This window comes from Pongo abelii, chromosome 15, assembly GCF_028885655.2.
Source record: "Pongo abelii isolate AG06213 chromosome 15, NHGRI_mPonAbe1-v2.0_pri, whole genome shotgun sequence".
NCBI classification, from domain to species: Eukaryota; Metazoa; Chordata; class Mammalia; order Primates; family Hominidae; genus Pongo; species Pongo abelii.
The window spans coordinates 49,339,037-49,365,677 of record NC_072000.2 but is presented as its reverse complement, the minus strand read 5'-3'; positions in this window follow the sequence as shown (position 1 = coordinate 49,365,677).

The window sequence follows — 26,641 nt, the reverse complement described above, 5'->3', positions numbered from 1 at the left end:
TTTATAATAGGTACCAATAAAATGAAATAACTAGGAATAAATTTAACCAAAGAGGTGAAAGATCTATACAAAAAGAACTACAAAACACTGATGAAACAAATTGAAGATGATACAAACAAATGGATAAACATTCCATACTCATGGATTGGAAGAATCAATATTTTAAAAATAAACATACTGCCCAAAGCAATCTACAAACTCAATGCAATTCCTATCAAATTACCAACAACAGTTTTCATAGAAGTAGAAAAAAAAATCCTAAAATTCATATAGAACCAAAAAAGAGCCCAAAAAGCTAAATCAATTCTAAGCGAAAAGAACAAAGCTGGAGACATCACATTACTTGACTTCAAATAATGCTACAGGGTTATAATAACCAAAACAACATCATACTGGTATAAAAATAGATACACAGATCAATGTAACAGAATAGAGTGTCCAAAGATAAAGTCACATACCTACAACCAATAAACCTTCCACAAAGTCAATAAAAATATACACTGGGGAAATGTCACTGCATTCAATAAATGGTGCTAGGGAAATTGGATACATGTCTTAGTCTGTTTTCACACTGTTGACAAAGACATACCCGAGACTCAGAAGAAAGAGAGGTTTAATGTACTTACAGTCCCATGTGGCTGCAGAGGCCTCACAATCATGGCAGAAGCCAAGGAGGAGCAAGTCACATCTTACATGGATGGCAGCAGGCAAAGAGAGAGAGAGCTTGTGCAGGAGAACTCCTCTTTTCAGAACCATCAGATCTCGTGAGAATTATTCACTATTAGAAGAAAGAACCACCCCCATGGTTTAATTACCTCCCACTGTGTCCCTCCCACAACACGTGGGAATTGTGGGAGTTACAATTCAAAATGAGATTTGGGTAGGGACACAGCCAAACTCTATCAATACCCATATACAGAAGAATGAAACTGAACCCTTACCTTTCATCATATACAAAAATTAACTCAAGATGGATTAAAGACCTAAACATGAGACCTACAAGAATAAAAAGCCTAGAAAGAAACCTAGGACAAACTCTTCTGGACATCAGCCTAAGCAAAGAATTTATGACCAAATTCTCAAAAGCAAACACAACAAAAACAAAAATAGACAAATGGGACTTAACTAAACTAAAAAGCTTCTGCACAGCAGAAGAAACAATCAACAGAGTAAACAATCTACAGAATAGGAGTAAATATTCGCAAACTATGCATCCTAAAAAGGACTAATATTCAGAATCTACAAAGAACTCAAACAACTCAAAAGGGAAAAAAACAAGTAATCCCATTAAAAAGTGAGCAAAGAATATGGGCATTTTTTAAAAGAAGACATACAAGAAGCCAACAAGCATAAGAAAAAATGCTCAAAATTACTAATCAGAAAAATGCAAATTAAAATCACAATGAGATACCATCTTACACTAGTCAGAATGGTCATTAGTATAAAGTCTAAAAACAATAGATGTTGCCAAGAATGCAGAGAAAACAGAATGCTTATACACCATTGGTGGGAATTTATATTAGTACAATCTTTATGAAAAACAGTGTGGAGATTTCCCAAAGAATTAAAAATTCACCCAGCAATTCCACCATTGGTATCCGCCCAAAGGTAAAGAAATCATATCAAGAAGATTCCTGCTCTCATATGTTTATCATAGCACTATTCGCAATAGCAAAGATATGGAACCAACCTAAGTTTCCATCATCATATGTATACACGCTTTGGAATACTACTGAGCCATAAAAAGGAATGAAATCATGTCTTTTGCAGCAACATAGATGGAACTGGAGACCATTATCCTAAGTGAATTAATTCCAAAACAGAAAATCAAAAAACACATGTTCTCACTTATAAGTGAGAGATAAACAATGGGTATACATGGACATAAAGAAGGGAACAATAGACATTGAAGACTACACAGGGTGGGAAGATGAGACAATGTGAGGGGCATGAGAGTTGAAAAGTTATCCATTGGGTAAAATGTTCACTATTCAGTGATGGGTACACTAAAAGCCCAGGCTTCACCGGTACACAATATATGCATATAAGAATCCTGCACTTATACCCACCAAATATGTTAAAATGAAATAACCTCTTTCCCCTTCCTCACCAATACCAATAATATTACAGATAAAGAAGGTAGCTCATAGGGTAGCTCTGAGCTACGAGAAGGTAGCTCACCGTACTGGACCCTGAGGCAAAGTTTTCATGCTAGCAGGGCTCAGATGCATCTTTTCCCCTTGCACCAAGATTCAAGAGACTACAGGCAATCATCTCAGAATTTTATTGCTGGAAGGATACGGATCACTTTACCATTTAGTAAACTGAAACACAAAGGAATGTTTGTATGTCCAGCTTTACATACCTAGTTAGTAACACATTGAAAACTAGAAGACAAGCTTTTTAAATTTTCGGCCCAGTATCCTTTCCATGTAATGCTGCTGTACCTACTTCCCTCTGGAACATTTTCAGCAGAAAAAGCAGATTGGCCTAGTGGAGTGAGACCAAGTTTCAAAGAAAATTACTGTGACTCTTGGCCAAGGTCCTAAACTTAAGTTTGCAGAATGGGATAACACTTAATTTGTAATCAACAAAGCTTGACTTCTAATGAAGTTTTCATCATTAGGCAATGTTTCACACTGTTTTTGAGCCCTGCAGTTACTGGACCATGTACTGCCAAATCACATTTGCTATTGTTTTATTCATTTTACGAAGTGCTGAGCACACAGGCATGCTCCCACATGTATTCCCATTCCCATTCTGTTCTGAACACATCCTAACTTTGTGTATGCTATTATTTTGTTCTTACAAGCTTATGACTACAATCCTAGGTGTATTTTTCTTAATAAGTCACACTTCTTGCTTCAGAGAAAAAAAATTCTTCAAACACAACTGTTGATTTGCATCTTGCAAATGGCATAATTATAAACTCTTTCCTAGAGAAAGCATCAAAAGAACAAAATTTTGCTAATATCTATATATTGTACATACAAAGCTTAGGCAAAATCTCAGAAATAGCTCACTGATATTTATTTTCTGATATTTCTGGTCATCCTCTTCTGAAATGAGAGTCCGCATGCAACAGGAAAATAATATTATTATATATTTCTAAATCAGCCTCCCATAAATATGGATGGCTTTCTAATATATGAGACTGGTTGCTTCTTAGTCTTTTGGCTAAGAGCAAATATAGTATCTAATGTATGAGAATAAAGTTGATTTATTTATGCTTTAATTAAAAATAATAAAATTAATGTCTGAAATCCAGTTGTCCTTTTGCTCTTGATCTTAGCTTTTCAGCTTCTAATCACTCTTCTTCTAAGCTAACTACTGGTTTACCAATTTTGCGTCAGGTAAAGCTCATTCAACCTTCTCCTCTTCTTTATTTTTGTATCTAGTTACACAGTCAGAAGAACAGACATAGTTCAAAAGAAAAATATTGAGTCCAATATTCCAATCGCTTAAACCTTCTGGAAAATAAATGATTTCCTGTGCTCTTTGTAACCATGAGTACGTGGCCTTTTACATGAAGGTGAAAGGTGAAAATTTACAAGTCACAGTCTTGACAGCGTGAAGCTAATGAAGGCAAACATCATGCTGATGTAAGCTGGTCAGCATGGTATTTTACTATAGAAAAGTACCAAGTCATTATTAAATCTCAAATGTTATAGCTGCAGACTTAATAGCCTCACCCCAAGCCATTATTATTTCTTTGCTTAAACACAGTTTTCTAGAATTCCCTCTGCTGTGAAAATCAATTGCTGATTAGCCAAATGGGACTTAAGCCTCCCTTCACTGGTCTAGTAAATAGGGTTTCCAAGCTATGTGCCACTCACTGCCTCAAGTACTTTTAAGCGCAATTTCTTTCACAGGAAGCATCACCTCTCTACAGCCCTATACCAAGAAATCAAGATGATGAAAGGCTGAGCCATTAATTTGTAACTCTTTCATAACTGAGGTCACATTCAAGAATGAGAAAATACTTGGCAAAGAAAAATAAAGCAGCTTTCAACGTACCCTGTTCTTTGCAGTACATGCTGTCTATTCCCAGATTAAGATGAATAAATACTGTTTTCATGAAGATCATACAGAGCCTAAAGCAGATTTAAAAGCATTTCTTGCCCTTCTTCGCCTCACTATCCCCTGCCACCACCACAACTGTGTAAAATTCTGAAAGACTGCAATTCAGGCCCTTATGAAAAAACATTTCACATGAGGAAATTTACTAAATTTCTAGCTCCTGTTCAGTTTCCATATGGACAAAAATAACTGTCAGGAAGGCCCACAAATTTGGAAGTCAACATTTAGAAATTTCTTAGAAAGAGAGGTGGATGATGGAAGAAAGTGAAAATATTGCTGGCATTTCATCTCTGTCTTTGTGGCAAAAAGAGAATAGTTTCTGAATCAGCGGTAGAGGTGGAGGAAACCAAGCACGAAATTTCTTGTGCATCTGATTCACCTGTGGAGTCAAAACATTGAGTACAGCTGATAACAAGAAGCACAAGAAGAGAAGGGACACATGGTTCCAGACTAAGAATGTTACCTTCAGTTTCTGGTAAGAAGAGAATTGCAAGATATTTTTTGGCACAAAATCAGAACACAGTTTGAATGCAAAGTAAAAATGTTCAAAAGAAAGATGCTTTAGGCTATACCTAGGAAACTCTTCACAGGTAAGCATATGTTTGTAGTTAACGTAATCTGTCCAAACAAGAGAGCCATGTTTCATCAGACAAGTGTCTGTTCTGATGACCCAGGTACTAAGCTAGCAGGGAACATCTTTCCTGAAAATAGGGGGAGAAAGCCTTATACCTGCTCAGAAAATATATTCTCCTATGGATGGAAAGGAAAAGAATATGACAAGAAGAAAAGTGTAATTACTGAGCCTCTGACTATCTCTACAAATACTTTCTTCCCCTCTTTGCTTCTCTTGGTTTCTCACTGCCCCTCTGTGTTTTTACACTTTGTCATCTCTTTGAACTTTTGATGAATATTCATGTCTCCATAGTGATGTGGCTGTACTATGATTAAGAACAGACTGAAGTACTTAATATAGCCTCTTCTGATAAAGGAAACAGTTGGGTAGCAAGTCACCCATGTTAATGAGGGACATTTTACTATGACTAGCTAATGAGTAAAACTGTAGGGTCTAGACCTACAGAGATAATTCGATTGCCTCATCACAACATCAACATTCCCTAAATGTATTTGGGAGATACCACCAAGTAACAATTCTTCTAACCCATTTGTCAGCTAATCAGTCACATTTACAGATCAAATATTTATTGAGCTGGGTTTTATCCTAGGCACAAGGTAAAAGAGGAAAAAGCAGACATAAAAACCTTATACCTGGGCCGGGCGTGGTGGCTCATGCCTGTAATCCAAGCACTTTGGGAGGCCAAGGCGGGCGGATCACGAAGTCAGGAGATCAAGACCACCCTGGCTAACAAAGTGAAACCCTGTCTCTACTAAAAATACAAAAAAAAAAAAATTAGCCAGGCATGGTGGCAGGCGCCTGTAGTCCCAGCTACTTGGGAGGCTGAGGCAGCAGAATGGCGTGAACCTGGGAGGCGAGCTTGCAGTGAGCCAAGATCGCACCACTGCACTCCAGCCTGGGCAACAGAGTGAGACTCCATCAAAAAAAAAAAAAAAAAAAAAAAACACCTTATACATAAAACTTAACTAGGGCAGACGCTTTCTGCAGATCATCTGCAGCTACTATGGAAGCTTCTCTTCACAGCCTCTTAAAACACCAGCCACTCAAGCAGCATTACCAACCAGGTAAGGTTGACGGGATGAGCAAGGGGTGAAATTCAACTTGTACTCTGCTCTCCAAAATCTGCCCTACCCAGAGGAGACATCTTTTAAAAAGACACACAAAGGCAGCACAAGAAGCCACAGCCCTGTTTTAAAGCAGAGGGTCCCCTTCCACATGAATTATTGCACCTTTCCTTCCCTGGGTGTTTCCCAGTAATGCAGAGGCCATACCCACTTGTCAGACCTCAGCCATGGACCTGCAAGCTAGAGCTGATGTAAATAATGTAACTTGGAGCAGAAAACAAAAATCTATATACTAGTGGGACCATAACAGCACAGCCGATCTCAGATTCCTTAGAGGTTTTGACTTAAACCACATAGTTAGTTGTCATTTTATTTTAAAGTTCCAGTCCAACTTTTCTGAGTTAGTAAGCACCCTGAAGTCCAGAGTCCTTTGTCCAGAGTACATCCACTTTTATCATACACATTTCTCACATAATAAGGAAGGCAAGAGCCTTTCTCCAACTGACTTACTACATTCCTATACTTGTTATTAGTAAATATGCAAAAAAACAAAACATGAAAAAGGGCTTTGAAGGAAGACAGGTTTGAGTGAATTATTTGCTGATAGAGATATACAATTTCATTCATACAGTTGATTTGCTGCTAGCTAGTTCCTCAGATTATAGGAAATGGAAATGGCATGTTTTTGTTGTGTGTCTGCTGCCTCTGTTGCAAAGATAAACCCTTAATTGGCAAGCCTTTGACATCTAATGGCATTTTATGTTATGGTCTTATAGAAATAATCTGTCTGGGCTTCGTGACAAAGTTGTTTGTCATAATGGAGGAAAAGCTGTGATAATGCATGCGTTCTTGTTTGGTACTAAAAATTTACACTAGCTTTAGTCAAAACAAATTTGGATTCTATTACTTGAAAATGTACTTTTTATTCCTTTGATTATAAAAAATTTGGGGTAAAAGCTTATAAAAGCTAATTTTATATGAAGTTCTCTAGCAGGTTATTTATAATGTGATTCTTCCATGAATTATTTGAAATCTGTTTAGCCCGTAAAGATAGCCCATCCAAAAAAAGTCAGAGTATTTTGTATTTTAACTCAAGTCCTAGATTGCCTCTCACTGCCCATGATTCAAGAGCAACTAGAAACTATAGCCAAATCCAGTTTTTATCTATGATTAAAGACTGGTTTCAAATAGACAAGCAAGCAGCAGTCAACATATGCATTAAATGGTGCCTAATAATCGTTAATCTTTCTGACTGCTTCATCAAATAAATTAGCTGTGTCATTCTTTCAACACAATTTTTCCTCACTGCCATGATAGGCTTCAAGTTATGTCACACGAAATAGTTCTTTTTGAAATAAATCAAGAACCATGCAAAAAGAAAAAAACAAAAAAACCCTTAGTCTTTAATACAAGGAAGAGAATCCTGAGAAGGATATAAACTAATGGCATAGGTCAAAGCCAAATGTATTCATATTAGATAGCCTCCAGAGAAACTCCCTCAAAGGTAAGACCTGCTATAGTTTGAACATTTGTCCCCTCCAAAATTCATGTGAAATTTAATCACCAATGTACCAGTATTGAGAGGTGAAGCCTTTAAGAGGTGATTGCATCATGAGGGTTCTGCCTTCATCAATGGATTAATCCAATAATGAATTAATGGGCTAATGGTTTAATGGTTTATCATGGGAATGGGACTGGTGGCTTTAAAAGCAGAGCAAGAGGCCTGATCTAGCATGCTCAGCCCCCTCACCATGTGATGTCCCACACTACCCCAGGACTCTGCAGAGAATACCCACCAGCAAGAATGGTCTTACCAGTTGCATCCACTTGACCTTGGACTTTCAAGCCTCCAGAACTGTAAGGAAACAAATTTCATGTCTTACAAATTACCCAGTTTTAGGTATTCCGTTATAAGTAACATAAAACAGACTAAGACAGACCCCTTCCTCATAAACCAATAGAAATACATCTCATAACTCTTCTTCAACCCCAACCTAAGTTCCAAGGAGCCACAAAGTGGAGAAAAGCCTAGACCCAAATTCCTGAAATGCCTGATTCCTCTTCCTCAGCAGACTATATGTCTCTGGTCCTTTAAGATGTGTCTGATATATTTTTTTCTCTCAAACCCTTTATCTGACTCCAAACATCTCCTTCAGCCTGACTTAGGCATGGCTCCATCTTAGCACTTACCATAGTAACATAAATATCTGTTAATATATCTTTCATTCCACTACAATATTAGTTTCTTGAGGTCAACAACTGTGTATTTGAGTCTCTGTATTCCTAGTACCAGCCATGATACTTGGAACATAATAAATGCTCAATAAAATTTTGCTGACTGTAAGAACCAGGAACATAAAGATGAAGCAGTACATTTCCTCCAGCAAATGACTGCTTGGGAATACCTGTTTTACCCATTAACTCCCTGAACAACTAGCTGGATCACTACAAAAGGTGGGTTCTTTTCAAAGTTGCAATCATTTTGAACAACTCCCATAGTTTAATCATCTCCATTTCAAGGATGATCATATGCAAATGTGGTGAGCTTTTTTATTAATAGTTCATTCAACACCTCTCACATGTCTGATCAGTCCAGAAGAGCCAATATGGTATAGAATGCTACCTGTAGGTTTCCTTATGGAAGAAGCTAGCAGCAGGAATAGTTACCAATTAACTACTGAACTGTGAATTTCTCCAGTTTTCCAAATCAATTTCTTTTTATCTCAGCCTCTAACCTCTTTATGTCCTAGGAAGCTTGCTTATTTGACACACAGGCAGAATTGTCATTTCTACTCCTCATTTACTCATGTTAGCTGAAAGAATAACATGTTTCAAAAATATTGTTCTCCATTATTTGCTTTCATTTAACCAAATGTAGCTTTACTTTGTTAAGCTCTTGAATAAGTTTGCAATTCCATTTCTGAGCACAAATCTACATTCATGAAAATGGATAGTCTTTATGCTCCTGAAAATTACATTCTGTTACTTCTTTAATGGAAAAGGATGCACATATTGCCTTTGACTAGGCTGCCTTTGTGTAGATTTATGAAAAATTAGCAATTCTATATGATTGGACCTTGATATATCTGTCTTATAAACCCATGAAGTTCTTTGATCTCCAGTTTGAATCACTAAGGTAAGCTTTTCATGAGCTGAAACAGCAGGCTTCATTTCTCCATCTGCTGCACAGCACTCCAGAGATGCCACAGACCTAAGGAAAGTAAAAAACAAGAATAGAAAGAAAATTTCTCTGGTGTTTTTTTTAAGTGCCTGGAGCAAATCAAACCCAAGAGTCTAGCTGCTAAGGGAATAGGCAAAATCTATCAGCATTTCCAAGGGAAAAGATGGGTCAGTTACCCAAACACAGGAAAATGCCCTTATGCAAAAGAGAAGATAAAATAAAATAAAGTACAAAGAAATTCTAAATTGCTGTAATGTTAAAAACTTAAAATAATAAGTTAATCATTAGGAAGACTTCTTTTTAAGGGGTCTCTCTCCCTTACTTTGCTATAAAAATCACACTTTATGAAAGTGGAACAAGAAAATATGCCCCCAAACACTGAGAAAACATTATTTTCAATTTCACGAATGTGAACACACTACTTGATATTTGGTTCCTCGACCAGGTCATTAGCAATGCAAAGAAATGAAATCCTGGGTGTCATATGCCCAAATTAAACAGAAATCAGCCTACTGACTCCTTAACCAAGGTGGACAAGCTCTCCAGAAGGAAGGCTGTGTCCATTAAAACTGCCAACTGTCTATTATTATCCTTTCTCTGTGTTATTCTATTCTTAGCTGGCAGAGTTACTCTATCCATATGAAAGCATTAGTCAAACTTCTGATTGACCACAAGAGCACTGATTAATATGGACGTGAGAGGAGTCCTGTTAAAACTGCAGGATCTTCCTCCAAACAGCTCAGCCACACAAAGCCAAACTTGCTACTGTTGTAACCAGAATACACAGCTTGTTATTTTTAATTATATCCCATCCATAGTTAGGTCTTTCCTTTAGAACAGTGGATTATTATTCAGCAACATTTGAATGACAGGGGTGTGCTTACTATCCAGCAGGGACTCAAGAGGATGCCTCCTATGTCAGATTTGCTCATCAATTCCCGGTAGCTAAAATGAAAGTCAAAGCACACAGTGGGTATTAAGATCTTAATTTTAGTCAAACAGCATTACCCCTGCAACACAATACATCACAAATTTAAATACGTGGATGCTAAGACCTACATTTCAAAAACTACAGACTCGTAAGAAATTTTACAATTCAAAGTGAATTCTAAATGCTTTTGACATGTTGGTGGACATTTGGAGAGCTTTTGTGCCTCTGGTTTTTGTTTGTTTTTAATGTTAGTATTGTGTAGATTCAAAGCAGTGGTTCCCAAACCAGGGGTCAATTTTATCCCCCAGGGGATCTGACAGTGTCTAGAGAGATTTTTAGTTGTTATTAATGTAAATGGATGGAGGAAAGAGGTGCCACTGAATCAACCTCTAGTGACCAGGAATGCTGCTACACATCCTCCAACACACAGGACGGCCCTCACAACAAAGAAGTATCTGGTTCAACATGTCAATAGTGCCATGCATGGGTGAGAAAAACAGGGTAAGAGGAAAATAGCAATAAGAAATTTTTATTTTTTTAAAGTTATTATTTTATACAATTAATGCATTACCTAACATTAAAAGTTAAATAGCACTAATAGAACCTCTCACGAAAAAAACAGCCATCCTCTGCCTGCTTTTTCCTGTCTTGAGTTTTCCTTCTCAAACATTACATTATTTCCTCTGGCTACCCTTTATTTCTGAAGTATATACTTATACCAAAAATTCTTGATTTAAGCAAGTTTAGATATTATTGTTATTGACACTTTATTTTGCAACGAGATGATTTAGCACTCTTTTAACATCATACTTTTTCACTTTCTTCTCTAACTTTACCTTTTTTTCCCTGTTTTCCATTTCTCTCTGGAACATTTTTCTAACTTTATTTTCAACCCTTTTATTGAACTTTAATTTCAGCTGCTTTTCTTTAATTTTATTCCCAAATGTTCTTCTTGATCTCTTTTCACTTATTATTCCTTTTTTTTTTATTATTAGCAACTTGTTTTTTTTTCAGGAATAAAATATCTCCTCACATTTCTTTAACGTTATAAGCTACATCCTTTTGGAAATTTTCCTTTGCTCACTGCTTTGTTTCTATTTCCTTTGAGATCTGTTTTTGTTTGCTTTTGACAGTCAATCTGTCTAATATGAGGACATTTACTTACAGTGATATTTTGCTGTCCATTTATGTTTAAAAGTTAGAAATTGAAAGGCTGTGCATGCATGGGTAGGGTTTGCCTACTAGGGACGTCACAGAGCTCAATCTGGTGGAAATTGGCCATACTGATGGTCATCCCAACTGCCAGATGGACTGCCAACTGCCAGTCCCATCCTGCCTATTCATCAGGATAGGCTATGCCCAAAACAAACAAACAAACAAACAAACAAAAATTAGTGGTTCAACACACTGGGGCAGTGTGTTCACTACAAATCAAAGTGGCTCTTTAGGGCAGGTATACTTCTCATGGTAGCTCAGCCATCTAGGCTGCTTCCAGGTTGTAGTTCTTTCACACCAGAACACAGCTTCTATGGTCACCACAGAACAGTGACCATATCACTTTCCTTCACATCCCATTGGCCACAAACAGCTACATGACCCCATCTAACTGCAAGAGGGTGGGGGGGGGACATTTGAATATTTAGCAGGGAGCCATTTCGCCACTCCATTGGCTTGACTCAATCTTTACAAGGGATATATCTTTTTTTGTATTTAGTTTTTGTGTGTGTGTGTGGGTACACAGTAAGTGTATATATGGGCTACATGAGATATTTTGATACAGGCATGCAATGGTTATAATCACACCAGGATAAATGGGGTATCTATCACTTCAAGCATTTATCCTTTGTGTGACAAATAATCAAATTATAATCGTTATTTTTAAATGTACAATTAAATTGTCTTTGACTATACTCACCCTGTTCTGCTAGCAAATACTAGGTGTTACTCATTCTTTCTATTTTTTTTTTTTGTACCCATTAACCATCCTCACTTACCCCAACGCTTCTACTACCCTTCCCAGCCTCTGGTAACCATCCTTCTACTCTCTATCTCCATAAGTACAATTATTTTAATTTTTAGCTCCCACAAATAAGTGAGCATATGCAGTTTGTCTTTCTGTGCCTGGCTTATTTTACTTAACATAATGACCTCCAGTTCCATTCATGTTGTAACAAATGACAGAATCTCATTCTTTTTATGGCAGAATAATGTTTCATTGTGTATATGTACCACATTTTCTTTATCCATTCATCTGTTGCTGGACACTTAGGTTGATTCCAAGTCTTGACTATTGTGCATAGTACTGCAATAAACATGGGAGTGCAGATATCTCTTTGATAAACAGATTTTCTTTCTTTTTGGTATATCGCTTGCAGTGAGATTGCTAGATCCTATGGTAACTCTATTTTTAGTTTTCTGGGGAACATCCAAACTATTAGTGCACTAATTTACATTCCCACCAACAGTGTGCAAAGGTTCCCTTTTCTCCACGTCCTTGCCAGCATTTGTCATTATCTAACTTTTGGATATAAGCCATTTTAACTAGGGTGAGGGAACATCTTATTGCAGTTTTGATTTGCATTTCTCTGGTGATCAATGATGTTGGGCACTTTTTCATATACCTGTTTGTCATTGGTTTGTTTTCTTTTAAAAAGTTTCTACACAAATTTTTTGCCCATTTAAAAATCAGATTATCAGATTTTTTTCCCCATAGAGTTGAGCTCTTGATACATTCTGGCTATTAATCCCTTGTCAGATGGTTAGTTTGCAAATATTTCCTCCCACTCTGTGGGCTCTCTCTTCACTTTGTTGATTGTTTCCTTTGCTATGCAGAAACTTTTTGACTTGATGTGATCCCATTTCTCCATTTTTGCTTTGGTCACCTGTGTTTTTGGGGTATTACCCAAGAAATCTTTGCCCAGTCTAGTGTTCTGGAGAGCTTCTCCAGTGTTTTGTTGTTTGTTTGTTTGTTTTGAGATGGAGTCTCACTCTGTCACCCAGGCTGGAGTGCAGTGGCGCGATCTCAGCTCACTGCAACCTCTGCCCCTCAGGTTCAAGCAATTCTTCTGCCTCAGCCTCCCGAGTAGCTGGGATAACAAGCGCACACCACCACACCCGGCTAATTTTTTGTATTTTTAGTAGAGACGGGGTTTCGCCACATTGGATGGGCTGGTCTCGAACTCCTGACCTCAGGTGATCCACCTGCCTCACCTCCCAAAGTGCTGGGGTTATAGGCGTGAGCCAACTGCGCCCAGCCAGTATTTTCTCTTAGTAGTTTCATAGTTTAAGGTCTTAGATTTAAGTCTTTAATTCATTTTAATTTGATTTTTGTATATGGTGAGAGATAGGAGTATAGTTTCATTCTTTTGGATATGGATATCCAGTTTTCCCAGCACCATTTATTGAAGAGACTGTCCTTTTCCCCCCATATTTGCTATTGGCACCTTTGTCAAAAGTAAGTTCACTATAGATGTATGGATTTATCTCTGGGTTTTCTATTCTGTTTCACTAATCTATATGTCTGTTTTTATGCTAGTACCATGCTGCTTTGGTTATTATAGCTCTGTAGTATTTCTTTTTTTTCTTCTTTTTTTTTTTTTTGAGACAAATTCTCCCTCTGTCACCCAGGCTGGAGTGCAATGGTACGATCTTGATTCACTGCAACCTCCCCCTCCCAGGTTAAAGTGATTCTCCTGCCTCAGCCTCCTGAGTAGCTGGGACTACAGGCCCACACCACCACACCCAGCTAATTTTTGTATTTTTAGCAGAAACGGGGTTGCACCATGTTGACCAGGCTGGTCTTGAATTCCTGACCTCAAGTGATCCACCCAACTCAGCCTCCCAAAGTGCTAGGATTAAAGGGGTGAGCCACTACACCCTGCCATCTCTGTAGTATAATTTAAAGTCAGGTAATGCAATTCCTCCAGTTTTGTTCTTTTTACTTAGGATAGCTTTGGCTGTTCTAGGTCTTTTGTTTGTTCCTATAATTTTTTTTTGTAAGGATTTTTTTTTTCTATTTCTGTGAAGAATGTCATTGGTATTTTGATAGTGATTGCATTAAATCTGTAGATTGCTTAGGGTAGTATGAACATTTTGACAATATTGATTCTTCCAACCTATGAACATGAAATACTTTTCCATTTTTTTGTATCTTCTTCAATCTCTTGCATCAACGTTTTATAGTTTCATTGTAGAGATCTTTTACTTCTTTAAGTTAATTCCTAGGTATTTTATTTTGTTTGTAGCTATTGTAAATGGGATTACTTTCTTGCATTCTTTTTCAGATTGTTCACTGTTGGCATATAAAAATGTTACTGATTTCTATATGTTGATTTTGCATCATGCAACTTTACTGAATTGGTTTACCAATTACAACAGTTTTTTTGTGGAATCTTTAGGTTTTTCCAAATATAAGATTATATAACCTGTAAGCCAGGACAATTTGACTTCTTCCTTTCCAATTTTGTTGCTCTTTATGTCTTTCTCTTATCTGATTGCTCTAGCTAGCACTTCTAGTACTGTGTTGAATAACAGTGGTGAAAGTGGGCATATTTGTTGTGTTCCCAATCTTCGAGGAAAGACTTTCAGTTTTCCCTCATTCAGTATACTAGTTGTCAGTGTGTCACATATCACTTTGATTTGTTGAAATACGTTCCTCCTACATCCAGGTTTTTTTCTTTATGGTTTTTATCTGAAATGATGTTAAATTTTATCACCGTATAAGGTAATATATATTATATTATAGATAATATAATCTCACAGTTTTCACTGTATCACATATATTTTGGTATGTTGTGTGTTCATTATTATTTGTTTCAAGAAATGTTTCAATATCCTTTTTAATTTCTTCGTTGACCCACTGGTCATTTAGGAGTATATTGTTTAATTTCCATGTGTTGGTATAGTTTTCTAAATTTCTCTTGTTATTGATTTCTAGTTATAGTCTACGTTGTCAAAGAAAATGCTTGATATTCTATTTTTTAATGTTTTAAGACTTGTTTGTGACCTACCTTATGGTCTTTCCCTTATTATCCATGTGCTGAGGATAAGAATGTGTAGTTTGTAGCCATTGGGTGAAGTGTTCTGTAAATATCTATTAGGTCCATTTGGTCTATAACACAGATTAAGTTTGATGTTTCCTTGTTGATTTTCTGTCTGGAAGATTTGTCAAATTCTGAAAGCGGGGTCTTGAAGTCTCCAGCCATTATTTTATTGGGGTCTTTCTCTCTCTTTAGCTTTAACAATATTTGCTTTAAATATCTGGGTGCTAGTGTTAGGTGCATATATTTTTACAATTGTTATATCCTCTTGCTGAATTGACTCCTTTATCATAATATAGTGACTTTCTTTGTCTCTTCCTATAGTTTTTGTCTTGAAACCTATTCTGTCTCATATAAATGTAGCTACTCCCACTCTTTTTCGGTTTCTATTTATACAGGGTCTTTTCAATCCCTTTAGTTTCCATCTATGTGTATTTTTATAGGTGAAGTATGTTTCTTATAGGCAACAGACCATTGGATCTTGTTATTTAATTCATTCAGCCACTCTATGTCTTTTAATTGGAGAGTTTAGTTCATTTACATTCAATGTTATTATTACTCATTAAGGTTGATGAGTAAGGACTATTCCTACCATTTTATTATTTGTTTTCTGGTTGTTTTGTGATTTTCTCTTTTGTCTGTTCTTCCTTCTGGTCTTGCTTTTATTGAAGGTGATTTTCTCTAGTGGTGTGAATTAATTTCTTGCTTTTTATTTATTGTATATCTGGTGTATGGTTTTTTAATATGAGGTTACTATGAGGTTTGCAATTGCTATCTTATAACCCATGCTTTTAAGCTGATAACAACAACACTGTTTGCATAAACAAACAAACAAGCAAAGAGAAACCCAATAAAAACTTAACTTTACTTAATAAAAACCTTAACTTTCTTCCCCAGCTTTTTAACATTTTTTTCTATATATGTCTTATTGTACTATGTCTTGAAAAGTTGTTGTAGTCTTATTTTTTATTGTTTCATTGTTTAGTCTTTCTACTTAAGAGTAGTTTACACACCATAGTTACAGTCTTATAATATTCTGTTTTTCTGTGCACTGTTGACAGCTAGTTTTCTACCTTCAGATGGTATCTTACTGCTTTTTAATGTCCTCCTTTTCTTTCTGATGCAAGTACTTCCTTTAGCATTTCTAATAGGACAGGTCTGGTGTTGAAGAAATCCCTCAGCTTTTGTCTAGGAAAGTCTTTACTTCTCCTTCATGTTTAAAGGATATTTCAATGAGATAAACTACTCTAGGGTAAAAGGTTTTTTTTTCCTTCAGCACTTTAAATATGTCATACCACTCTCTCCTGGCTAATAAGGTTTCTATTGAAAAATCTGCTTTTGCTACTTTTAGAATCCTTTCTTTATCCTTGGCCTTTGGGAGATTGGTTATTAAATGCCTTGAGGTAGTCTTTTGGTTAAAACTGCTTAGTGTTTCATCACCTTCTTGTAGTTACATATTGATAATTTTCTCTAGGTTTGGGAAGTTCTCTGCCCCTCCACACCTGTGGGTATTTCTCGTCAGATAGAGACAAGAGACTGAGAAAAGAAATAAGACACAGAGACAAAGTATAGAGAAAGAACAGTGGGCCCAGGGGACCGGCACACTCAGCATGCGAGGACCTGCACCGGCACTGGTCTCTGAGTTCCCTCAGTATTTGTTGACTACTATTTTCACTATCTCGGCATGGGGAGTGTGGCAGGAGAACAGAGTGATGGTGGGAAGAAGGTCAGCAGGAAAACATATGGGCAAAGGAATCTGCGTCATAAATAAGTTCAAGGGAAGGTACTGTGCCCGATTATGCATGTAGGCTAGATTTACATTTCTCTTTACCCAAATATCTCAGTGTAGCAAAGAGTAAGAGAGCACTACCACCACTAGCATATCTCGCCTCCAGCCACAGGGTGGTTTTCTCCTATCTCAGAAGAGAATGAATGGTCACCTTTACACCAGACATTCCATTCCCAGGGATATGCGGGAAACAGGCCTTCCTCTTATCTCAACTGCAAAGAGGCCTTCCTCTTTTACTAATCCTCCTCAGCACAGACCCTTTACAGGTGTCGGGCTGGGGGACAGTAAGGTCTTTCCCTTCCCACGAGGCCATATCTCAGGCTGTCTCAGTGGGGGGAACCTTGGACAATACCCAGGCTTTCTCGGGCAGAGGTCCCTGCGGCTTTCCACAGTGCATCGTGTCCCTGGTCAATAGAGAAGGGAGAATGGCAATGACTTTTACCAAGCACACTGCCTGCAAACATATTGTTAACAAGGCACATCCTGCATAGCCCTAAATCCCTTAAACCTTGATTCAATACAGCACATGTTTCTGTGAGCACAGGGTTGGGGCTAAAGTTACAGGTTAACAGCATCTCAAAGCAGAACAATTTTTCTTGGTACAGATCAAAATGTAGTTTCTTATGTCTTCCTTTTTCTACACAGACACAGTAACAGTCTGATCTCTCTTCCTTTCCCCCACAAAACTTTCCACCCCTATCTCTTCCTCTATGTCCTTTCTAAGGCCAATAATTCTTAGATTTTCCCTTTTGAGACTATTTTCTAGAACTTGTAGGCATACTTCATTGTTTGTTTGGGTTTTTTTGTCTCCACTGACTGTATTCTCGAATAGCTTGTCTTCAAGCTCCCTAATTCTTTCTTCTGCTTGATCAATTTTGCTATTCAAAGACTCTGATGCACTCTTTTATATGTGAGTTGCATTTTTCAACTCCAGAATTTCTGCTTGATTCTTCTTATTTTAATATATTTATTAAGTTTATCTAATAGAATTTTGAACTCCTTCTCTGTATCATCTTGAATTTGAGTTTCCTCAAAAGAGCTATTTTGAATTCTCTTTCTGAAAGATGATATATATCTCTGTTTCTCCAGGATTGGTCCCTGGTGCCTTATTTAGTTCATTTGTTGAGGTCATATTTTCCTGGATGGTCTTGATGCTTGTGAATGTTTGTCTGTGTCTGGGTATTGAAGAATTAGGTATTTTTTTGTAGTCTTTGCAGTCTGGGATTGTTTGTACCTGTCATTCCTGGGAAGGCTTTCCAGGCATTTGTAAGGACTTGGGCATTGTTATCTAAGCCATATCTGCATTAGGGGACACCCCAAGCCCTGTAACACTGTGGTTCTTACAGACTTATAGAGGTGCCACTTTGATGGTCTTGGATAATATCTGGAAGACTTCTGTGGACTACTAGGCAGAGACTCTTTTCTTCTTCCCTTACTTTCTCTCAAAAAAACAGAGTCTCTCTGTAGTGAGCTACCTGAAGCTGGGAGTGAGGTGACAAAAGCACTCCTGTGACCATCACCACTGAGATAGTGCTGGGTCACACTTGAATTCAGCACAGCACTGGGTCTCATCCAAGGCCTGCTGTAACCACTATGTGACTATTGCCTATGTCTGCTCAAGGCTCTGGTCCTCTATAATCAGCAAGTGGCAAAGCCAACCAGGCTTGTGTTCTTCCCTTCAGGATGGTGAGTTCCCCCAGGCCCCGGGGAGGTCCAGAGGTGCTGTCCAGGAGCCAGGGACTGGAGTCAAATACCTTAGAAGTCTACCTGGTGTTCTATTGTGATGTGGCTGAGCTGGCATTCAAACCATGAGACATAGTTTTTCCCACTTGTCCCTCCCCTTTCCACAGGCAGAGGCTCTTCATTTTTGGCCACCACTACCACAGGCCCACAGGGAATACTCCTGGGCTACCAATCATGTTCCCTTAAGGCCCAAGGGCTTTTCAACCAGTTTTGGGAAATGCTGCCAGGCCTGGGATTCACTCTTTAGGGCAGTGGATTTCCCTCTGGCCCAGGGCAAGTCCAAAAATGTCATCCAATAGCCAAGTCCTGGAATCAGAGGTCCTAAGAGCCCACTCAGTGCTCTACCCACCATGGCTGAGCTGGTATCTAATGTGCAATTAAAAGTGCCCTTTACTTTTCCCTCCAGTTCTCTCAAGCAGAAGGAGTCTTTCCCCATAACCACGACACATGGGAACATGCTGATTCTCACCTGAAGCAGGCCCATGGCATGCTACCTGGGTATCACTGCTGGTTATTCAGGGCCCAAGAGCTCTTTAGACGGCAGGTGATGAATGCTGCCAGGAGTGGGTCCTTCTCTTCAAGGCAGTGGGTTCCTTTCTCACACAGGGTGTATCCATAAATATCATCTGGGAGCTAGGGCCTGTAAAGGGGGTCTCATGGCTCTAACCTGTGCCTTATCCTCCTGTTGCTGAGCTGGTACTCAAGATGCAATACAAAGTCCTCTTTAGTCTTCCCTCTCCTATTCCTCAAGTGGAAGGAAGGGGTATCTTTTGAAGCCACAAGCCATACAGCCCGGGTTTGGGGAAGGCATGGTGCGAGTCTGTTAGCCACCCAGGCTGGTCTCTCAGTAGGTCCTACATCCCCCAAATCCACTGGCTCTCAGCCCAGTTCAGCACAAGAACTTGCCTAGGAGTTGCAGTCTTTGTGGCCTAGACTACCTCTCAAGTTTATTTAGGGCCCCAGAGCCCTTTAGCCCATGGTGGTGAGGCTTGCCAGAACTCAAGTTCCAGCCACTGGGATGGGCAATTTTCCCTCTGGCTAGGGCTAGTTTAAATTCTCCCACACTGTATGGGCATAAGCTGAGTTCAGCCTGGTTTTGCTTTTTGTTGTAACAGGGCAGCACTAAGTTTAATGAAAATCTCATTATCATTGTGCTCTCCTTCTCCCAAGCACACAGATTCTCTCTTTATGCCACATGTCCACTGCCAAGGAATGAGGAAGGGGTGATGTTGGTGATTCAAGACTGTCTTTCCTACTGTCTTCCAGTGCCTCTTTCAGCTATATGAAGTTAAAACCAGGTACTGTGAGTGCTTACCTGATTTTTAGTTCTCATGAAGTTGCTTTTTCTGCGTGTAGATAGTTGTTAAATTGGTATTCTTGCAGAGGGGACAATTAGTGGAGACTTTTATTTGGCCCTCTTGCTCAATCCCCAAAAGGGATGTATCTTTAAAAAGGAGAAAACTGCAAAAATTGGGTTTTGAATATTTGGAGAGTTTAGAATATTCAACAGGAACATATCTACCTTTCCTCCCATTCAAATATGTCCCATCTTGACATATTCTTCCTTTTGGCTTCTTTAGGGTTAGAATTGCTCAGAGAGAGAAGAAAAGGGGGAAAAATGCATTTCTGTTTCTTTTTGTCTTTATTTGAATCTGCATGCATGGAATTCTCCTTAGAAATTTAAGTCAACACAGAAATGTGGTTAATGTAACTGTAGCCATCAGATGGATTGTTAAGGAAAGGGAAATACTGTTTTTAAGTTTTCACACATACTTTTTAAAACTTCAATCACTACATTTACAAAATTCACTACCTTTAAGATGAAGGCATAGATGTGTAGTCCAGTTATGTATTTCTTCTTAACAAACCACCCCACACCAAACTTAGTGTCCTAAACAATAATCTTTATACAGTGCTTAGAGACCTAAGCAGGGCCAGGAATTTAGAAAGAATAAAGCTGGTCTCTGTTCCATGATGCCTGGGACTTTGTCTGGGAAGCCTTCAACCCTGAAGAAGTGACTAAACAGTTGGGGTCTAAGATCATATGAAGGCTCATTCACTCCCATATCTGGAAGTTAATGCTGGCTATTGCCTGCAAGTGGACATCCTACATGTGGCATCTCCACATATCTGTATGCACTTCCTCGCAGCCTGATTCCAAGAGCAAACATTCCAAAAGAATACAACAGAAGAGTGTTATATTTTTATGACCACTTTCAGAGTCATCAAGCCTCACTTCCATCATATTCTATTGGTTGAGGCAGTCACAAAGGCCAATCCACCTTCAAAGGCAGGGGACATAAAATCCATCTCTTGATAGGCAAATGCCAAGGTTCTAGAAAACTATATAAGATGAGAGATATTGCCTAAGAGAAACAAGAGTTTACCATTATAGTCCTACCTAACAACATACACAGGAACTTTCCTGATAAACCGACTTCATTATCATTTTGCAGCCTCATCATGTGCCGCAAAATTGAATATCTGAAGTTTTAGCTAAGAATCAAAATTCAGCAATTCAGGAAAAATGCAAAGCCAAAAATCACAAAAAGTGACTACATTATGAATTATTCAAAAGGTAATAATGTTATCCATCATCTTCTCACTCTAGGAGTGCCTTGTGGGGAGGGTTAAAGGAGAGACAAATCTGTATATACCTAAAGTATAGATAATGTTCAAAGGATGATCTACTTTTCCATTTTCTCCATTATCTAAAATTCAGTATAACATGATGAAGAACAGGATTTCACAAACAGATCCCTGAGCTGAAGTTTAGTTGCTAAATTCATTCATTAAATTAACTAAAAAAAATTTGAGTTTCTATAACATAGTCAGAAATACAACAGAAACAAGATACTTCCTCTATGTACAAGAAGCTTTTACTCTAACAAGCAAGCTAGCAATACATTGTAATAAATGCTAGGTGGGTATACATGGGGACTCTTCAGGGCGGGTATTTAGACAGATGTTCATAGCCAATATCCATTCTGAATGGACTGTTCTCTGTTTTTATTGCTTAGTGCCAATGCCACTGCAAGTGATAAATATTTTCAGTAGCATCTCTGATGCTATTATAATATGAGTGTAACTGAGTGTCCAGCCTGCATGGGGAACTGCAAGTAATACACTAGAGGTGTACCATAGAATGAAAAGTGGGGAGTGGTATTGGAGGAGGCTGGAGAAATAAACTCTGGGTCTTCTATGTTATTCTGGGGTAAATGAAGGAACTATTGAAGGGGTTTTAATCAAGAGACCAAGCCTATTAGATTGGTCTTTTGAAAATATTATTTTATCTGGTCAGTGAAAGATTGAAGGGAGCAAGGTGTTAAGTAGATAGTAGGAGGCAATTTCCAGAATCCAGGGAAAAGAAAAGCAAAGTTAAAGGCAGTAAGAATGGAGGAAAGTAGACAAATATTAAGAAGGTAGAATTTGAAGGATTTTGTGATTATTAGATGTCAGTGACACAGAGGGTTTGAGGCAGAGTTTTCAAGGATGACCTTTAGATTTCTGGTATGGCAACTGGGAGGATGGCTACTACCAAAGACACAACCCTGTCTAATCTTTGGCCACTGGCCACTGCAAGGCAGAAAAACAGCAATGGCAGCTCAGTTCCAGCTAAGGATGGTGCTCAAGTCTAGCTTGACAGGGAAGAGAAACCAAGAGGCTTAGGCAGATGGACAGGAGATTATTTTCTCTCTCCCTTCATCTCCTCCACTAAAGATATCTGTAAAGACCTGAAGATTATAATTATCATAAGAGCAGTTGGATGAAGGACATGGAGATTTCTTTAGGGGACTAGTATAAGTGGGAGAAAAATATGGTGAAATTGAGTCCAGGTGGAAATCTGAAACTCACCACGAAGAACAGAAGTTGGTCCTGAGCATTATATCCTCCTCCAAGAAATACTTTACTACTAGCCCTTCTATTCCAAGAAAAGGTGCCCAATGGAGCAAGATTTCAAGGGAACCAATAGGCTAGCATGGCCAAGAAATGAATTTTTTTTATACCCCTATTCCTTTCAGCAATTGAAATCCCCCCGAAATTAAAAATCTTCAGGTGGGGTTGTGAAAATTCAACCATAATAGAATCTTGAAGGAAAGGAAAGCATAAAAGTATTGTCTCAAGTCTTGGAGAAATATCAATATTGAGGTTTCTATGTGGTGGTTTCTTGCCCAGGAATTGCTTCCTCTGGGTCATCTTCCATTTCTGGAGCTCTCCAAGGTGCACTTATTTATCATGAAATAGCAACTAATGTTCTCTCTAATTCTGCAGATTTTCCTTAAAATTATATAATGTGTAGGTCCTGCATCTTAAGTAGTTATTAGTTACATTTCACTTCCAAATCTCTTTATTTAATATCTAAATAATCTTCCTAGAGATTTTGTCATGTTTAGAAGAGGTCATTCTGAGGCATTGTTTCAGTCTCTCCAAAAGTCATTCGTTGGGTCACTTTAAATAACCTATAGAGATTTTGTTTAACTTTTTCCTTTTAGTAGTTTTTAGGCTACCACTATTAGAATTGATTAAAATATCCCACTTCAGAGACAATGGGAGTTTTGCCTACCCCAGATTTACTAAATTGTGTCTCAGCTTTGAATAGAAAGTTAACATTCCAAAAGCAAGTCACTCTATCTATGGTATTAAAATATAAAGCTTATCTAAGAATGTGTCATTGTTTCACAGAATTTTGAAATTGGCAGTACCCAGACTCACTCCCTCTCAGCCTCTACTCTGATTTCGGCTATGGGTGAATGGCTTGGACTTCACACTGACAGTATCTCACCTTGAAGATGTGCTATGCCTCCTGGCTTTCTGCCCCTAGGTAGCTCAGATCAGCAGCTAATGTGTATAGCTCAGAAACTCAGGAGAAGAAGCATCCCCAAGGACAACTCTGGGCCTATGGGGGGTGGAGCTGATTAATAAATGTTCCCATCTCCCTTCTTTTGGAAAGGAATTCTTGGAGGTGCTCTGTATGCTTCTTGGGAGGTCCCAACAGGATGGAATCCCATTGCCCCCATCAGTAGCCTCAGTAAGGTTCCCTTATAGTAGTTATTCCTCCTTCCTTGTCCCGCTTTCCTCAGGACCTTCCTCCTTCTTCCGGGGATGACTGCTCAAAATAAGTCACCTGCACACAAACTTTCTCTGGCTCTGCCTTTAGGTAATACCCAAACTAAGAAAGCTATTCTCTAGTCAAATCTCTTCATTTTAAAGATAAGAAACCTCTTGTACAAGAGCACAATAGTAGTTACAACAGAAACTAGATCTCAAAGCTGCTAGCTTCCAGAATAGGGAATTTTATCTTACTGTCTAGGATGCCATCAAACATTGAACAGTATGAAAGAGTAAGTGCTGAACTGTGGTGGAACAGACCTTCAGAGCTACTGACATTCAGAAGGGATAGCCAGGAGCGAACACTGGTGTAGGCAGGGAAGCTTTTATAGAAAAAGGGAACTTACGTTGGGCCTTAAGTAAATGTATAGACATGTGGAGGATATTCCAAGAAAAGGAAACAATTAATGAAAGTGTTACAGGTAGTTAAACAGGCATGACTGGGGCAGGAGACGGCTCTTCCCCTACCCAACAGGAATATCTGGTGATAGCTGGGCAATTACCACATTGAAACGGGAGAGTTCTCTGACCCCCTTGCATCACTTGGGACAGGGGTGTGACTCATTTGCTGCCGCTGCTGATCAAACCCTTTATGGGAGGGGGAGCATGAAGAAAAGCAGGTGCAGGAGCCAGGGCGAGCCCTTTTGGGCTCCAGACCTATGGTGGCATCTAGGGGTGTGTTACAATTAATGTTCTTTTAGCAGTTGCCATCCACGGATGGCTAAGTATTAAACCAGCTCAGTAGAGAATCAGGGTGACAGCCTTTTACACCCTGCCCTCTTGGTATCCAGGTGCATGTCTGGCAACCAGGAAGAATCAGGTCACACACTGACTTGAAGGATGGTGTATGCAGGGATTTTTTTGAGTGGTGGAGGTGGCTCTCAGCAGGATGGATGGGGAGCTGGAAAGGGAATGAAGTGGAAAGATTATCTTCCTCTGGAGTCTGGCTGTCTCCTGCAGCCAATCTCCCTGGCTGTCCCCAGCGGAACTCCTCTTGACATTCAGACGCTCCTTCTCTTCTCCTCCTTCTCTACCATACTACTCTGCTGCTCTTCTGCTCCTCTGCTCGACCACTCATGGAACCTGGGGTTTGGGGTTTATATGGGTATAGGATAGGGCGGCATTGTGGGCTGAAAGGCAAGATTTGGTTGCAAAAACAGGAATGTCTGTTCCCATTTAGGGCCGCAGTTTCCAGGCTTGAAGGTGGGGCCTTTGCCAGTGAACCACCCTCTTCTACCCAGTATTTCCCTGCCTCCTGTCCATATCAACATTGCCTCTCTAAACATGATAATTTGGCAGCTGAGCCAGGTATAGACAATCTCCTGATGGTCTACAGATGTCACATTAAAGTGTTAATTGAGAGCAGGCACCAGGGAGAGGCAACTTCCCAAACAGACAAAAACACTTGAGATTGATAATAAAATCTCAGGTATTGGGTGAGTGAGCCCGGCATGCTCAGTAAGAAACAAAACGGCATTCCACCAGAAAAGGGAAGAAAGTCTCAGATGGGCATGCATTCAACTTCCTAAACACACTACATATGCTCACTTGCCAAGTGTAATGAGGGCACTGCACATGCGAGCAGCCCACCCCAAGGGAGGAACCACAGGAAAAGGGCACAAGACCCCGAGAGTGGGCCATATATAAAGTCCTAGAATCAAGTATAAATGACACACTTGTCCTTCAGCTTGGCCACTTGGGTCTCTTCCACTTGTACTTTCTTTTCTTTCCTCTTCTAACACCTTTTTTAAATGAACTTCCACTCCTGCTTTAAAACGTGCCTTGGTCTCTTTTTCTGCCTTATGCCCATCAGTCAAATTTTTTCTTCTGAGGAGGCAAGAATTGAGGTTGTTGCACATCTGTTCAGATTCGCTACTGGTAACTCAAATACCTTCTACCCCTAACAAAAGTATTAAAATATAAATGAACTGTCTGTATTCTTAAGATATCTTGTATATTAACCTGGCATGTCACATTGACGTATACAGGGAATGCTGAATAGGTAGGATGGTGTCAGGTTACAAAACTTTGCAAGCCAAGCAAAAGAATTTAAAAACTAGGTAATCAAATGACTTCATTTCACACATAAAATGTTAAGAAATCTGACCACCAACATTCAACTAGAAACTGGCAATGGTAGAGGCAAATCCAGAGTCCCTGTCTCCAGTTTTAAATCCTGTGGTTTTTTTTGTTGTTGTTTGTTTGTTTGACTATCCTACTCTTCCAAAGTTACCTTGACACACTTTAAAATCTAAGGATATTTTTGTATCTTTTGTATTGTAATATTCATGGAACAAAAAACAAGATCCTTGGCTGGATTTATTAGATTCATTGCCATCTGATCACTGCTTTAGCCCTCCTGCCTTACACAACTCATTCAACCCATACCCCATACTCCTGAAGTAGTCCTCATGGTCACTTACACCTTCATGAAAACTTTCTTTCTCTGTTAAGGTTGTGCCATTCTGTTTTTCCACATTATTTTCTCCCTTGCTCTAATTTACTTAACTTTAGCTTATTCACCCTCATTGGGTGAGAACTACGTCCTGGGCTCCCAAGTTCCTTTCATTTCCAGTCTTCCTAAGATTCTGTACAGCCTTAATACCTAGGCAGATGATCCATATAATACCATGGCCTCACATCTTCATGACCTCCTAGATTTCAACTATGCTGTATCCACTTCAACCACAGTCTAGACCAGACTGTGGTTGTCATCAACCAGAACTGCATCAACTTTGAAATCTTAATTCGAAAATATTAATCTGAATATAAACTCATATTCCTCCTTCTCTTCCACTATCTCGTGTTTATTTGTTCCACCACCTACATGTGCCAGGCATTAAAGTGGGACACTGGAGAAACAGGGATGAATGAGACAGATAAGGTCCCTGTTGTCACAGAGCTGGTAGCCTAGTGACAACAACTATCCAAGAAATTAATGGAAATAACTATGATAGGGGAAGTACGGGATGCTATGGGGGTTTATTGAGGGGCACACAATCCAGACTTGAGGGTCAGGGGCTTCTCAGGAAGTAATGTTTATGGTAGCCCTCACCAAGGCTCTTCAGATG